Genomic DNA, 15,662 nt, shown 5'->3' on the forward strand with positions numbered 1-15,662 from the left:
GTTTGAAATGAATCAGGAAGTCTAATTTGGCTTTTAAATGAAAATTTCTGAGTGCACATTTAGTCATGCAGTTCAAAAATAGATGGAAACGTTATGTTTTGTTTCCCAGCTTGTACAGTAGCCGCTTCCTACATATCAGAGACAGCCTTGCCAAAAAACTGTGCAAAGAAGAAGAAGAAGAAGATGAAGAAGAAACCCCGCTGTGTTTTTCACCAGCATGCATCCCAACTCGAGGAGCACATCCTTAAAAACCCGGCTTTGCTGTCCGAAACCTTTCATTCTGTCATTTTCAATCACGCCTTGGCTGAGCTCTGAAGACCGAATGACACAGGAAATCCACACATCTGGGGTCCCTGGCTCTGACCACCCGCCCATCAGTGATGTAATTGCGCTTGCTTCCTGGACGTTTTAACACAAGGCAGAGAGGCTGCTCTCCATTAACCCAGCCGTAATGCCCTGCCATGTGAAGCTGTGCGTTGGCTTGTTTTAAACCTTAGGCACACACACACACACACACACACACACACACACACACACACACACACACACACGCACACACACGCACACACACACACACACACACACACACACACACACACACACACACACACACACACACGCACACGCACACACGCCCACACACACACATGCACACGCACGCACAAAATGGGGGCCTGTTTTGTATTAAAACGGCCTGATTACATCCCACACATTGCCATCATTGGAAAAAGAAGGAATATTTACATAATGTGCTCGACTTTACACCCGCCTGGAATGAGAGGGGGGGTCTCTCAGTTGTGGGTTTAGGATGAAAAAAAAAAAAATTTACCAACTTGCAAAACACGACTCTATTTACCGCGACTCAGAACAGAAAGAAATTAATGAGACGAAGCAGCTCGGTTGGTAGAACGGGTGGTGGATTTTGTTCCTAAATTAGCCAGGGATGCATGTGGTTGACAATGGATTTCTTCGGCTTTGAAAACAGGCTGGAAGTTTTAAAAAAATATATTACACGTAGAGCTTAAAAGAAAGCTGCGGCAGTAATAATCAAAGCATCTAACTGGCGTCTTTGAATGTTTTTATTTTTAACATAATAAAAAAAAGTTAATTTCCTTTTCTTTCTTTTCCCAGTAGCAGAGCCAATGGTGAATCATCTAGGAAAATCTTTAGAAATGTTTAAAAGTAACATTCTACAGTGATAGAATGTGTAGGTGGTAAATAAATTAAGACATTTATTTACCACCTATTTCCTATGTGAAAGAGCTTGAAGCCTACTATCCTGTCTATATTTGAGACTCTTATTTTGAAGCAAGACAGGAAGTAGAGTTCCTTCCTGTAGAGTTTTGTTGTGTTGACAGTTTGTTGTGTCGTGTTGTTTGTGGGATTGACTGACAACATTCAGTTAAGAAGCCCTCCAGGTTGTCAATCATGCCTGTGTACGTGCCGCTCAAGGTACTAATGGCGAAGAAGCGAATTACTGTTACAGGAAAACTGTTTGTCTGCCTTTTTTGGTAGCTATGCTAACTAGCCTGAGCATTACAGGCTCTGCAGTGGGGAAGAAGTTGCAACATAGCATACAGCAAAGGGCAAGGTACGAGCAGTGTTTACACAAGAATGACAGACTCTGCTAAAACCCTCCTCCTGGCTCTGATTGGCCGTTTCTGACAGAGCTGTGTGTTTCTGCAGAGTGCCCTGGAAGAGCTACAGTTTTTGGTCGGGTCACAGTGAAAATAACACACCTTTCATCCTCATACACACATAGTATTCAAACCAGAAGCCTATCAGAAGTGACACAAAAGTTCCTTTAATGTCTCAAGATTTGATACATGTAACACGTTGTTTGTTTTAATATACTGCCATACATGGTAAGATAAGAAGTGTGACAGAAAATTTATCATTTTTTTCATATGTACCCATTCGAAATGGGTACAAATCCATGCTTCTCTATTTATGAACTTCATCATTAGTCTCATAATCGTCACAGCAGAGTAAGAATTTAGGTTAACATAATTCGAGAACGTCTTTCCGAGTTTCCTTCCATTTTAAATCCCATCATCCCTCCTTAAATGTCTCTTTCATAAAACTTTCACATTAGACCTCTCCTTAGAAAATTATGACTGATCTAAAGCTCAGGAATTACTTCCAATCATTCTTTCTTCTGAAGTCTTGAGAGAAGTCATAAATCTACAGAGATCATAAGTTAATCATGTTTCTTCCTCCTGGGCTTAACACACTGTCAGACTCGCAGTTGTCTCTTCCTGCCAACTCTTAATAGACAGACAGAGCACTGAGTTAATTCAGGGGATCATTTCCTGTGCTTAGACGTGGTTTAATTTATTTTAATTTTTCCTATTAAATCACACTGTAAATTTCTGGTTCTGAAAAGACTAAATATCACAATTCTCCAACTGCTGCAAAGTAATTTGAAGGAAAAAGGCTTGAACATTAAATATCCGTTTTATCGCTTTTAGTATTTTTGTAAGCAGACACTTTAGAAGAAGAAGCAAATGAGGCCAGATTCATGTTTCTTCTTTTTTTTTTCCTGCCCTCTCACCAGGTTGAAATTTAAAAAACGTGAGTGTCCTGTAAAATGTTGTCAATCTGACAGATTTTTAATAACGTCTATCAGCCGGTATATCGAGCTTAGATAGTTCGTGCAATAGCTCCTCGGAGAGACCTCTCATAAGCCTGGAAACTGTAAGCTTCAAAGACGGAACAGGGGGAAAGTAATTCACCACACTCGCACACAAACAACCTCCGGGGAGATTTTCCCTCTGATTGGACGTGGTTACAGTATCACAGAAAACTAGAGTCCCCCCACCACCACTCCCCACTCTGCACCGAAAATGTTCTGAACGTTTCCTGTAGGGAGCTAACAGTTCTACGCTGCGCGGTGCAACCACCCCTTCGCTTTTAAACCTGTAACTGATCCTCAACACGGAACTGGAAGTGGGTCAGTTTGTGCTTCTGGCAAACGCTCTCTTTCTCTGGCTAAGAGATCAGGCAAGAGTTTATTCCTTTTTAGGCTTGGGCTCGTGGGACTACAGCAGATCGTAACAGAACTGTCAATAATTTCAGTGGGAGAGGAAGTGCAACACCAAAAGAGGGAATAGCCACCCGCTCTCCTGTTTTAAGGTTAAAGCTGCAGTATGTGACCATTACAAATAAAATATATTTGAAAAATGTTTCAAGTGTGACAATGTCATTGCTGTATACTATGTGATAGATAATCTGTGGGGGAAAAAAAACAACTCCTCTGCCTTTGTCCAGCGTTACCTACAGAAATACACAGCTCAGTCAGAAACAACCAATCGTAGCCAGCGGGAGGGTCTTAGCGCTGCCAATCATTCTTGTGTACACTGCACACACCCTCACCCTTTTGTATGCTATGCTATGGCAGAGCCTGCCGAGAATGCTCAGACTGTTTTCCTGTAACAGTAAGTTGTTTCTCTGCCATTAGTGTATTAAGTTACATGTTCACAAAAACATGACTGACAATGTTAAGACCCTCCTCCTGGCTCTGATTGACTATTTCTTCAGACAGCAATAGTAGCAGGAGCTTAATTTTTTCCCCCAGATTATTTGTGTGTGTATATATATATATATATATATATATATATATATATAAAATATCCCAGCTTTAAGGTTATAGCTTCCATACTGACAGTTTTGTTTCCAATAAAATCTTTGATTTAGCTTCCCAAGTTATAGCAATGAGCTGAGAGGGTTAATTTCTGAGATTTGTCATTGTACTGAAGTGGCACACCAAAATACAGAATGCAACTCCAAATGGTACAAATGATAAGGTAAAGAAAAATTTTATAAAAACTGTGGACGTAAATATATAACTTCAAATACAGTTATGAAAAATTGAACTACATAGTCTAAAACAGAGCGCAAATTTATTGTCCCTGATTGCCGCAACTTCTTTTATGAGCTAAAGGATCAATATGCTGTTGAAGACCTAAAACCCAGAAAACATCCAAACATTTTTTGTGGACCACCATTTACATTAAAGCTGCAGGATTTGTTTTAACATGAATTATGTTCGGGTGGAGTGTTAAACGGAAGCAGAAAGGATCGTTCAGCAGAGAGAGACAGGGAGAGAGAGAGAGAGGGGCCGCTGCAGCAAGGTGAGCAATACCCTCAACACTCTACTGTGAGCCATTATAATTGATTATCGTTTCCAGAAACAGTTATTACGCCGGTCCTTGCTGATTGCTGAACTGGTTCTTGGCTCTAGGCAACGCATCGTCTTCCTCTGAACCAATTGGAAGAGCCGCCTGCAGCCCTGAAAAGTGGGTTAGCCAAAACCGGTCCACAGGAAAAAAAAAAAGAGCATGAATTAATTCTGTGATTCACTAGATGAGTTTTATTCTTATTCTAAGAGCGACTTCGGTAACCCGGCTGTCGCCTCAGATTAGACCTCTGTGTGAATCGGCTGAACAGCGAACACCTTGAGTGTCTCGATTATTACTGATGCTCGGGGCCAGTCAGCCACCCAAATGATTTTTCAAATGTGTCTGAATTGTAGCCCAGATTCATAAAGTGTGAAGCAGAACAAGACTTCACAGACTCAAAGTTTCTTCCCGTCACCCCCCCCCCTCTCTCTCTCTCTCTCTCTCTCTCTCTCTCTCTCTCTCTTTCTTCCTTTGTCACTTCAGTTCAAATTTTGGATGGGAAAATGTGCTGTAGAGAAACTAAAGTCATTTTGAACTAACCTCAGGTCAGACTCTGGTCTGCTTCAATTCAAATTTATATTTTAAAAAGTACAGAAACAAAAGCTAAGTGTCTCACTGTGCATAACCTATTGAAAGGAAATGTATTTTTTATTTTTGTTTTATCAGTCGGTTATAATTGAGCAAAGATGAAATCCATAAAAAATGTCTTAGTTAGAAATATATTTAAAAACAGTTTCCATACACACGTTTTTTGTGATTAATTCAAAAAGCAAGCTTTAAGTTTTCTGGTTGTTTGCAAATTAAAGGTTTCTAGTTGCTTGCACAAAAAAACATTTGAATTTTTCCATAATGTGAATATATAATCATATACATTTTGTGTATGAAACCCAAATCATTACATACGTTGCCCATGTAAAACTCTTTGGATGACATTTCTTGAATACTATTCACTCAGCTATTCTCAAGCAACATTGATACCAATTTATAGACTATATAGTCTTTTTTTTAACCCCTTAACTCATAAGCGAGTTCCTGTGATCACATCTCATCTCATTTGATGTCAATTGTAGACCACAAAGACAAAAAGCTAAAAAGTAATTTGTCTTTTCTTTGTCCTGTTTTTACTGTCTGGAAATGTTAAGGAACACTTTTGGTTGCCTAGCACATTTATTTATTCATTTTCTTCTTATCAACGTCCAGATACAACATCTTCCTGCCTCAGCGTTAAAATGGCGAGGCTTTCAAGCTATCGCTTTTCACCAGGCGTATAAAAATGCAAATGTACGAAACTGCAACAAACCAAATGAGTTCAGGGCCGGGAACAATCATGTGCCACAGGAAAAACCCGTTAGCCCGCAGATGCTTCTCAGTCGAGCGATCAAGATAAAATAAAGGTGTTATGACAGTAGAGGCCTTTTAAAATGTTAATTGTAAGCAAAAAGCCCAGGGCCGTCGTTGGCAAATTGGCTTCATCAGCCGCGAAGCACTTTGGAAGAAGGCTATGTTGCAGATGTTAAGTGGATATAAATTGAAGTCAGGAGGACATTTTCATTTTAAATGTTATAGGAAATCTGTCTGTTATTAAGCTGGGGGTAGCATACTGATGTGGTCGCGTTACGTTTCACTGAGCCGTGGATACAAGAACGAGTTTCAAACCGGCCGTGCAGGGAAAGGATGGAGACTTTCAGGACTGCTTGACTCCAGATCACATGATCTCGTTTAAACATTTTTGTGAGAGGCTAATAAATTATGTATCCGTAAATTGCATCAGAGGGCAACTAGCACTTCATCTATTCTTTATTTCGTGTCTCACCCGGTTGTATTTAATGTAAATTCCTTACGTATGCATGGTATTGTGATCATTTTTGAAATAAGAGGAAAGGACAAAGAGAGCTGAAAAAGTGCTGTCGCTGCGTCTTCCAACAGGATGATAATCTAAAACAAAATCAGCACAGAAAAGGTTCAACAATCAATATTTATTGATGGAAATTTCAGCACCTAGACCTAAATCCAATAGAGAAAAGGCATTGCAAGCTGAAGAGAACTCTATATTCTCCCACCTTCTGTAAGGCTATAGGAGACTTGAGTGCTGTCCCATTAGCAAAATGTAGTTGTTACCAGCAAGTAGTGCAATTTTGCTAAAAACTACTATTTCTTATCTCTGGATTTCCCTCAGTGAAATTTCACCAACAGGATCTTTGTGAGATCCGTGCAGCCGTAATAAAAGACGAATTCATTTTAAGACTCTTTAGACATCTTTGCCAGGGTAGCCGATAAATGTGGCCAGCTCTATAAAACACTAATAAATAATACAGTACACCATTCAATTCTCAGCTCTCCACGAGTTTGTCAAATTTGTGACAAGTGAGCTGTAGATCAAAACGAATGCTAAGACACTTCGCCGACTTCCACAGCAATCAGCGGAAATTTCAACAAAACGGGACAAACGGACAGAGTATGCGTGTGTGTGTGTCTCTGCACCCAGGTACTTGTCCAACACCATCCTGGCAGCTTTGCCGATGAGACAACATGTCTTTCCTGGCAGGGCCCCGGCCCCCCTACACACATATGTGACAGCATCACAGGAAGCATACCTGCTGTTTTTGACCCTGACTCATGAACCACACTGCCAACTAGGGTGAGGATGATGTATAATGTGTTTATGTGTGCCGCACCAGTTTTTTTCTCTCTCTCTCTCCCTCTCCCTCACCGCACAGAGGATGTAATAGGTCACATCCTGTGATATTTACTGTATGTTGACCTTTTTCCTGTTGAGTGCGATCTTCCAATGGCACGTAGTCATGAAGTTCTCACGTAGTCTATAGTGCCCAGAGAAAGGTCCGGAACGTGACATTTTCCATCACGCAACAGCAAAGACGCTACAAAAATTAAATACCAGCAACCTCTCCGGCCGTGAGTTTGTGCAGAAGTAGTGATTAGCTTTCAATTTCAAAACATTTTATACTGTGCATTAAGTCAACAGATGAACACTGTTGACTGAAGGGTTAGGAAAGTAGGTTTTTGTTGGGTATTTATCCACAGTTCATGATGTAGACCAGCAGTCTGCCCCATTGGGGTAAAGGGCTGACCTTGATAAATACAGTGAACCACATCACAGCTGAATTCCACTGACTATAAAAAGAGGAACAAAAATGTTGATTTTTTTTCTTGATAAGCTACTCATTGCTCTGGAAAGGTTTGCAATACCCTTCTACATTTTCACAATTGTTCACAGTAGAAACATATTTTAGTGTATTATATTGGGATTTAATCTAATAAACACTAGTACATCACTGCGAAATGGAAGCAATATAATAGATAGCTATACAAGTATATTTTTTTTATTAAAGTTTGTTATGACTGAGCATTTTTAAAGCATGGGTCTTCTTTTTGATCCAAACCACAATAGTAGGTCTTAATCTCTGATGTCTTTGCATAAAGTGAGGTTCACTTTTACACACATTGGCTCTTTTGACCAATCAAGCGAGTTATGAAGACAGTTGGTTGAACTGGTTCGTATTTCGGGGTGCCAGAAGTGAATGAAGACAAACGTGTGTAGACTTACAAAATGCTAAAAATCACATTCCAGTTTCCTTCAACTTTACAATTTCATGCTCATTTCTGTTTGGTTTGTCAAATAAAACCCATCAAAAATAAATCAGCTTGTAGGTATAATGCAAAAAAAAAAGTTAAAGGTTTAAAGTATTTTCAAATGCCATTTCATCAGTTGAGAGAGAGGATATTGGCAAACTTCATACCTATTTACCTTTCGAGACCCGAAGGTATTCACAAGACGATCACGTATTTGCTAATTCCACTGCTCAATGACTACGATTTGTCTGCACAGATAGAGTCGGAGCTTGTAGTAACGCTGTTTATTTCCTCAGAGGAAAGCCGGGGATATATACTGAACAATATGCATATAATAACTCGCGCTGCCTGCTCGGGGAATTAAGGCCCCTCAAGCAACATTCTAAGCAGGTTCCCCTGTCTGATGCCGATTTCTTTGGTCTCATCCTTTCTAATGAACACAGGGATGACTCACATCATCAATATGCAGCCATTTCCCCACCAGTTTGTTGTTAGATGTGATCTCACAGTGCGTTATGTGCGTCTCCGTCTGCACCCTTGAAGGACTCAGAAAAACCCTGCTGCGGTTCTTCGTCGCCTTTAAGAACCACAGTTAGATGTGCAAACTTTGCTCAACTGCTCCCGTTCTGTTTCGCAGTGAATCCATCCAATGTCACCCACCTCACCAGTGGGCCAAACAGCTGCCGATACAAACAGCTGCCGGCATCCGCTTGCTGTCTGCATGTCAAACCCTTCGCGCGCCGCCGTCAGCATTATCATTCGTTTGACCCGGTAAAGCCTCGCAGCGCCCCGGCGCTAAAAGCTTTATCTAAAGCTGCGATGGGCAATCTGTGCAAGCTGTAATCAACGGCTAATAACCATCCAGGCGGCTCAGCCAATTGTTTAGACAGCCAGGTGGAATTGGATTAGTTGATTGGGTTGTTCGCAATTTGCCTGCGAGGTTAGATGCTCCAAGTGGGAACGGCGCAATTGCTCTGTCGGAACCATGCCGGGACTCGTGGACGCTGATGATAGTAAGAGTGTCATAAACTCAAAGTGCGACCCGCAGTTGGTATCCAAAATGGCTGAGCAATTCCTGCGATTTGATTTGTGGTTTTTAATATTTGGATGCCTAAGCTAAATGGCGGCAGAGTTATCGTGGGTTCTTTAGATGCGAGAGTGACTGCACATTCTGTTATTAAAAGGGAGATAATGCCTCGTTTGGCCCGTCTAATTAACTTGTTAGTTGTCGTCATGAGGAAAGCTAATCGGAACAATGAGTCTGTTGCAAGTAGGAAACAAAGTAGTTATGTTGCATTGTTGCTAATACTCTAAAAAGCAGCATATTGTATGTGGTGAGTCATGTGAATATTTTCTGCAGATAAAACTTTAAAAGGGACATATTATGCAAAATTTTCATTTCAAACATTTTTGTATTTCTATTTGAGTTTCTACTGCTTCTCCAAATGCTGGGTAATTTATTTTTTTTTGGTTCTGGAAAATGAGCCATTTCATAAAGAATGTAATGTCACAAGTCAGCAAGCACTGCCCCTCACCTAGCGACCTCCAGTCAAGCCCCGCCTGTTACCTAGCAACACAGACGGGGCTCCAGCATGATTGGTCAGCTGGTTTTACTGCTAACCAATGGCTGCTGGAAAAGACAAGTGTTTTGTTGTTGACTTGCAATGCAGAAACCACTTGCAGAATTCTTGTTGGCTGTGCAGGAGGCTCCATTTTTGATTTTCAAAGATGTACGGTTGTATAACTGCAGATTCGTTTGCAGCCATTTTCAAGTGTGAATGTTGAGTTAGGGGGTGTGGCCAGCAGCAGATTATTTCGACTCAAAGCGTCAAGAGGTCCCAAAGCAGTTAATTTGGAAAGTAGCTCAAAGTAGACACAACTGACCAAACTATAAGTACTAGAAGTAAATTTGCAATAGCAATCCAAAGTTGACGAGCCAAACAATCTGCATGCTGCAGGGCTCCAATGCCCGCTTGTTGCCGGTGCGTGTCGATGCTGACCTATAAGTACTTTGCAATCAGAACATGTGCTTTCCCTTGATCAGAGGTGATCAGGTCCGTTTGGCTCCATTTGACACACCGAGCTGCTGCAGTAACACAATTTGCTCTAGTGGGCCAGTTTCACATCCCTAAATAGCCTGTTAAGAAAAAAAAGAATGTATTTCACCCAACTGGAAAAAAAAAACTGGTCCAGGAACAGCTCAGTGGTACCGGACGTACATATGTATTGTATGTGGCGTTTGAGTGTTAGCCCTGTGCAAGAGTTGGGCATTGCAATTGTAATTTCTTGTGACTTTTCTTGGTACAAACATAAACTTTACACGATTAAGTGCTACACATGGACCCAACATTGTGTCTGAAATGAAAATTATGCATCTTTTTTTATTGGATGAAATTCTTCACTTTGAGTTGCTCAAAAATCTGAAATTGTCTGTCATTTAATCTGTTCACCATATTGTTGTTTTTATGCTTTTCTCTAACTATGGTGGCCCCAATATCAAAGAAAAAATACACATATATTTTTATTTTTGTGTTTTTAGAAGTAGAATCATTGTTTTATACTCTATAAAAAGGATTTTCGTTACAACTGAAAATAACGTTACGTGATAGTGCTATAAAATACAATTATGTGCCTGGGAAACAAATGGTACCGCCCCTTTAAATAATCCAGTTCAGGTTTAACAAGTTTAGGTGCATTCTGTTTTGACCAAGAAATGATCCGCTGCAGGTTAGCCTCCTTCTACAACAGAAAAATAACCTTCGCTGTCAGAAGCTGAGAACTGGATTTATATTTTAGCCATATTAGCCATCCATAATACTCAACCACATTTCCTTACAGTAGTGACACCAGACAACACAGTTCCTCCACTCGCTAGACAGATAAAGGAATGGAAAAGTTGACAGATGCACATATTGAATTCCTTTCTCGGGCGTTAGCCATGTTAGCCACATCAAAAACCTCCATTCTCAGCTTCATGCAGGCCCAGAAAGATGCTTTTCAACAATGTTAGATATGTATCCTGAATCTTCACAAAAAAAATTAAAAAAAATAAATTCCTGACCCTGGCCAGAGACCCGATTATATATGATGATGTATTACAGCATATTTCAGGGTATTCTGCTGGCCAAAGAGAAGCTTGAAGTAGAAAGTAATTTGTCCCACTTTTTAGTTTTTGTTTCAGGTTGTAAATCGGAGCAGGGCAATTCGAAATCAAGTGAGAATATTTCCACATGTGAGGGAGAGGTTAGCTGTGTTCTGAAACTGGAGTGGGAGCGGGACAAGCGCACGCTGTGTGGAGCGAGAGGCGACGCTCAGAAATCAGCCGGCAGAGGGATTATGAAAACGGCGTTGAGCAAGAAAGAGGCCGAACGGCGGCACAAAAACCACCGACAGCTGTCAGTCAACAGCTGCTGAGTGAAACCCAACTGGATCAAAGTTCAGACAGTTTTTATTAAAAAATAAAAATTCCTAAGACGGTCGTTCTCTTTGTTGCTAAATGAAAATTTGCTCACAACAGCTGCAGAATCTGCTTAATGGATTGAATGTTTGCAAAACAGGTGTCCAATTGGATCCCATGCCAACAAGCTGGTTTTTTTAATTTATTTATTTATTTTTGCGCTGGCGTGTTTAGCGTCTTACTTTGGGATTTTTGACTCTGTCTTTTCCTTCTGTCCGTTTCTCCACAACTGGCAGTCTCTTTGATTAAAATTATGCTGTCATCTGCTTTCTGCGTTACTCACCCTCAGAATTGGGACATGTCCCACCCACTGCAATCTGTCTCTGTTACATAGCCGACATTGGGGAGGGACTCCGGTCACTTCGCCCGCGCACTCACACACACACTCTCTTATCCTTACACACCCACTTGTCATTTGGTGCCCAGATGGAGCCCAGGCAGGCAAAGCAAGCTAGCTGTGCACCCTAGTTTTTACAGAAGGATCTGCCTCCGGGCATGGATGGTAAAAGAAAAACATCAATGAGTAACTGTGTTATTCTGTATGCAGTAGAGTAAGCAGCAGCAAAGTGGTGAAACTAGAGTTTCCTTGAAAAGTAGCAAGACCACAAAATAATGATGTTTGCATTAAAATATTCAGGAATGTATTAGAAATACCTGTAGAAGTTTAATCATAAAGTGGATAAAGTTGCTCTCAAACGTTTAAACACACTATGTTAAAAGTTTTTGTAATTTAAAAACGATGTGATATATTGTTAGAAACTAATTTAGTAGGGGACAAACAAGCAGGTACAATAATGACATGCTTGCATTAGTATCACGTGACTTCGCGTAGGTCACCAAGTGTGCCCAAAGTTTCTTTGCTGTATGTTGTTAGTTCTCCCTCCAGGAGGTCCTTTTTAAAACTCGACGGTCTGATAAATAAGATGCGCTAAAACTACTAAAAGCTTTGAATACAGTATAAGCACCTAAAATCAATTCTTAAATGGACAGGTAGCCAGTGTTGGGACTTTAATATTGATGTGAGGTGAGCTCTCTTTCTGGGCCTCGTTAGTATTCTTGCAGATGAATTCAGGAGCTGTAGATGTGGTAGGAAGATCAGAAAGCGAGGCTTTACAATTATCTATTCTACAAATTTTTCAAAAGCATTACCATCTCTGAGTTGGATGTGGAGAGAAATAGCTACACTCTGGCAACGTTTTTCACTAGATGGAACGCTTTTTGTGACATTTTTCATGTTCTGTGTGAAATTAAAGTTGCATAATCTGAATGGTTCATTTCCAGTGTTCCAAGTTGGGTTGCATGTTTCTCTCTCTCTGAATGTCTGTTTCAATAATCGAAGTTTCAGTTTTGACATGATTTAGCCAAAGAACATTCTATGCCGTTCATGACTTAATATAAAAAATACAGCTAAAACTGACCTTTTTGAGGTTTATAGCATGTTATAATGTTATTCCCTCATCAAAAAAACACATCTGGAGTGTTGCTTTGATTCTTTCATGCATGATTGAGAAATCCTTCTATCTTCTATAGCAACGTTTAAGTTGTGCTAAACACCTATTGACTCCCTTCTCAGCTCCTTCAGACAAGCCAGCAGCAATCAGCCAACACAAGACAGCACAGGAGATTTTTAGAAACAGACGTCCAATTTCAAGACGCTAAATTGCAAAGTCAAATTTCTTTTAAACTGAGGTAACAACAGTTATTTTACTGTGCTGCCCCTTTAAAAAGTGCATCAATGGATCAATATGCCCGAGGTAATCAGAAGATATGACAATATTCAGAAGAGCTGTGCAGCAAGAGGAGAACATAAACCTCTGTCTGGACGACCCAGTACGCTTAGTAGATATAATGCCGTGACTTGTATTTCTTTTAAGTTGGATAAGAGGGTTATATAAGTGACAGTGATTAATCTGAAGCACACTGTTGTGCACTGAATGCAGTTTCCACGAAAGCTCAAACACATTAAACACAGAGCTCAAAGCCCATTTCACCGCTGACTGCAGAGAAGGCCACTGCTGTGCATTAGAACTGACCTGGACTCTGACTCTGGATTAGCATGAAATATTTCAGAGCCGTTTTTGAACTGCATGCAAACAGTTACACGGTGATCCCAGGGGAGTGCAAGATTTGTATCGCAATGCTTTCTGTTTAATGTTTGAGCCAAACCTTTGGGTAAAATTGTACGGAGTTAGTAAAGGGCACTTATATTAATAATTCAAATAATACCTAAGTCAGTCTGTGGCCTTTTTCTTGTTTACCGTATTTAGACACATTGATATGTACAATAAAGTTGTACATATGAACTTGATAATATGTATAGAGCTAATATATGACCTTATACATATTAAAGTTACATATTAGCTTTAATATGCAGGGTTTCACAGTGTTTTCCACAGTATAAGCCTGGCGGGCCACCAGGCTTTTGTTTTTTTACATTATTGGCTTTTTTAAGACTTTATAATTGGTGTTTATGTATTAATCTCCCACTCTTACAATAATGCACAACTATCAAGTGATATTTTCAAATTTCCTGTCAACGTTAAACATTTTAACTCAAAAACATGGCTGCCGCCTTGATAATTGCCCTAGTGCCCTGAACCATGGGCTTTGCAAGTTTTCCATATTATGGAATTATGCCGTAATTCCATAATTATTCCATAATATGGAGTAATTCAAATAAAATGCAGTTTTGTAAAACATTTTAGAAACAAGTTCTGCTGGGTAATAAACTAAGACCCTCATATTTGTTCCCACTTAAAATTGCATTAGTTATCTATAGGTGGATCATATCAGAGGCTCACAGTAAAAAAAAATGGATGACTAACATGTTGGCATGTCCTACTTTTATTTTTTGTTTAGTGATTAAAACTAAGCACATTTTTGTTGTTTACTTGTAATTAAATCAAGTTCAGATTTTTAAAAAAGATCAACAATTCATATGTGAACTTTTCTTTCAAAGGAATTTAATGTCTTTATATCATTAGACATCTTATCACCCGTGCTTTCATGACCTCAAAAAATACACATTTAGTAGTGCCCCGTTTTTGTATTTTGATTTATTCCCATTTTTGGAAATCAGACAGCGAACACCTTGACTCTGCAGAGTCCGGCCTACAGTCAGTCCTGTTGTTGGGAAATCTGCGGTCTCCTCTCTGCAGTTGGCTACCACACAGAGGATGCACGTTTCCCTTTGAACGAGGACGCTATCAGCCCTGATGCCACGCGTGCTACTTGATACTGGCGGGGAGGTGAGTCTCTGAAGAGATGAAATGCACTTCAGCGTTGTCAAAAAATGAAAAACACCAGAGGTCTGGCACAAGACTTCCATCAGCCAGGAAGCGGGGGGCTCGGCTTGGATTACAGGTTATCCTGAAAATATATCCTCCCTCGAGGTCTGTAGAGACATCAGCTGCACACTCAACCTTCTCCTGGAAGACTAGTGTTGTACAGACTTATTTTTTCACTCGACAACACGCTTGAGCGGAGTTAAGTCAGCGATCCTGACAGCGAATATTACTAAAGATGCCTTCATTGGGACCAGTAGGTGATACTTGCGATTAAATTGGAAAAATCCCTTGATGACCTTAAGCATGCCACAAAGACGGATATTTTACTTCTTATTGGCTTTTCTTTAATGATCTGTGTAGATCCATTCCCCTCACAAAACCTTAGTATTTGTTTCAGTTGTACTTCTTCCATTTTTGTCCAATTTAATACATACCAGATTAAATTTAGATAATTAAACTAAGAATGGCTTGCAATTTCCTGCTACTTTTTGGGTCAGAGTAATCGGCCAGCTTTTGTCAAAGTCCACCCAAAGTCTACAATTTCCACTCTGAGACGATAAACTCTTGACATTGAAGAATGCCGTCAGATTCTCCAAAAGAAGAACTCCTCTTTCTATGTTTCTATGACTTTTTCCTTTTCTTCTGTGAGAGTTTAGTGAACAGTTGCTAGGTAACTTGTATACATTTCCTACAAAGTCTCAGGTAAAATGATTAAAATGTCCAAAGTGCTTGCCAATACCAATGTTTGTGGTTATTATTCACAGGATCCTATTTCATTAGTTTGTCTTGACAGACCCTTTCGTTTCAGAAAGTATTGGAAGGATAATAACGCAACAGGTGGCAGTTATCTATTTTTCATAACCCCCCTCAGGCAAACTGTCTGAAATCCTTTTTTTTTTCAGCAGCACCATCTTGCAAATATCCTTCCTGCTTGTCTGTCGTTATTGGACAAACTTTGACGATGACAGTGCACCTACAAGAGCCATAACAATAAACCTGATCTTAATGCGCAGAGAAATTTCATGAAGACATTATCCCGTTATTGTCTGTGCTGCAGGCAGGTGCTATGAAAGTGGCTAGAAGACAGGAAAATCACCTAATCATCAGCGTCCATAAAAACCTAATGCTTGTCTAGCAATGCCAGTT

Source organism: Poecilia reticulata, chromosome 20 (assembly GCF_904066995.2).
Source record: "Poecilia reticulata chromosome 20, P_reticulata-male-v2, whole genome shotgun sequence".
Classification (NCBI taxonomy): domain Eukaryota; kingdom Metazoa; phylum Chordata; class Actinopteri; order Cyprinodontiformes; family Poeciliidae; genus Poecilia; species Poecilia reticulata.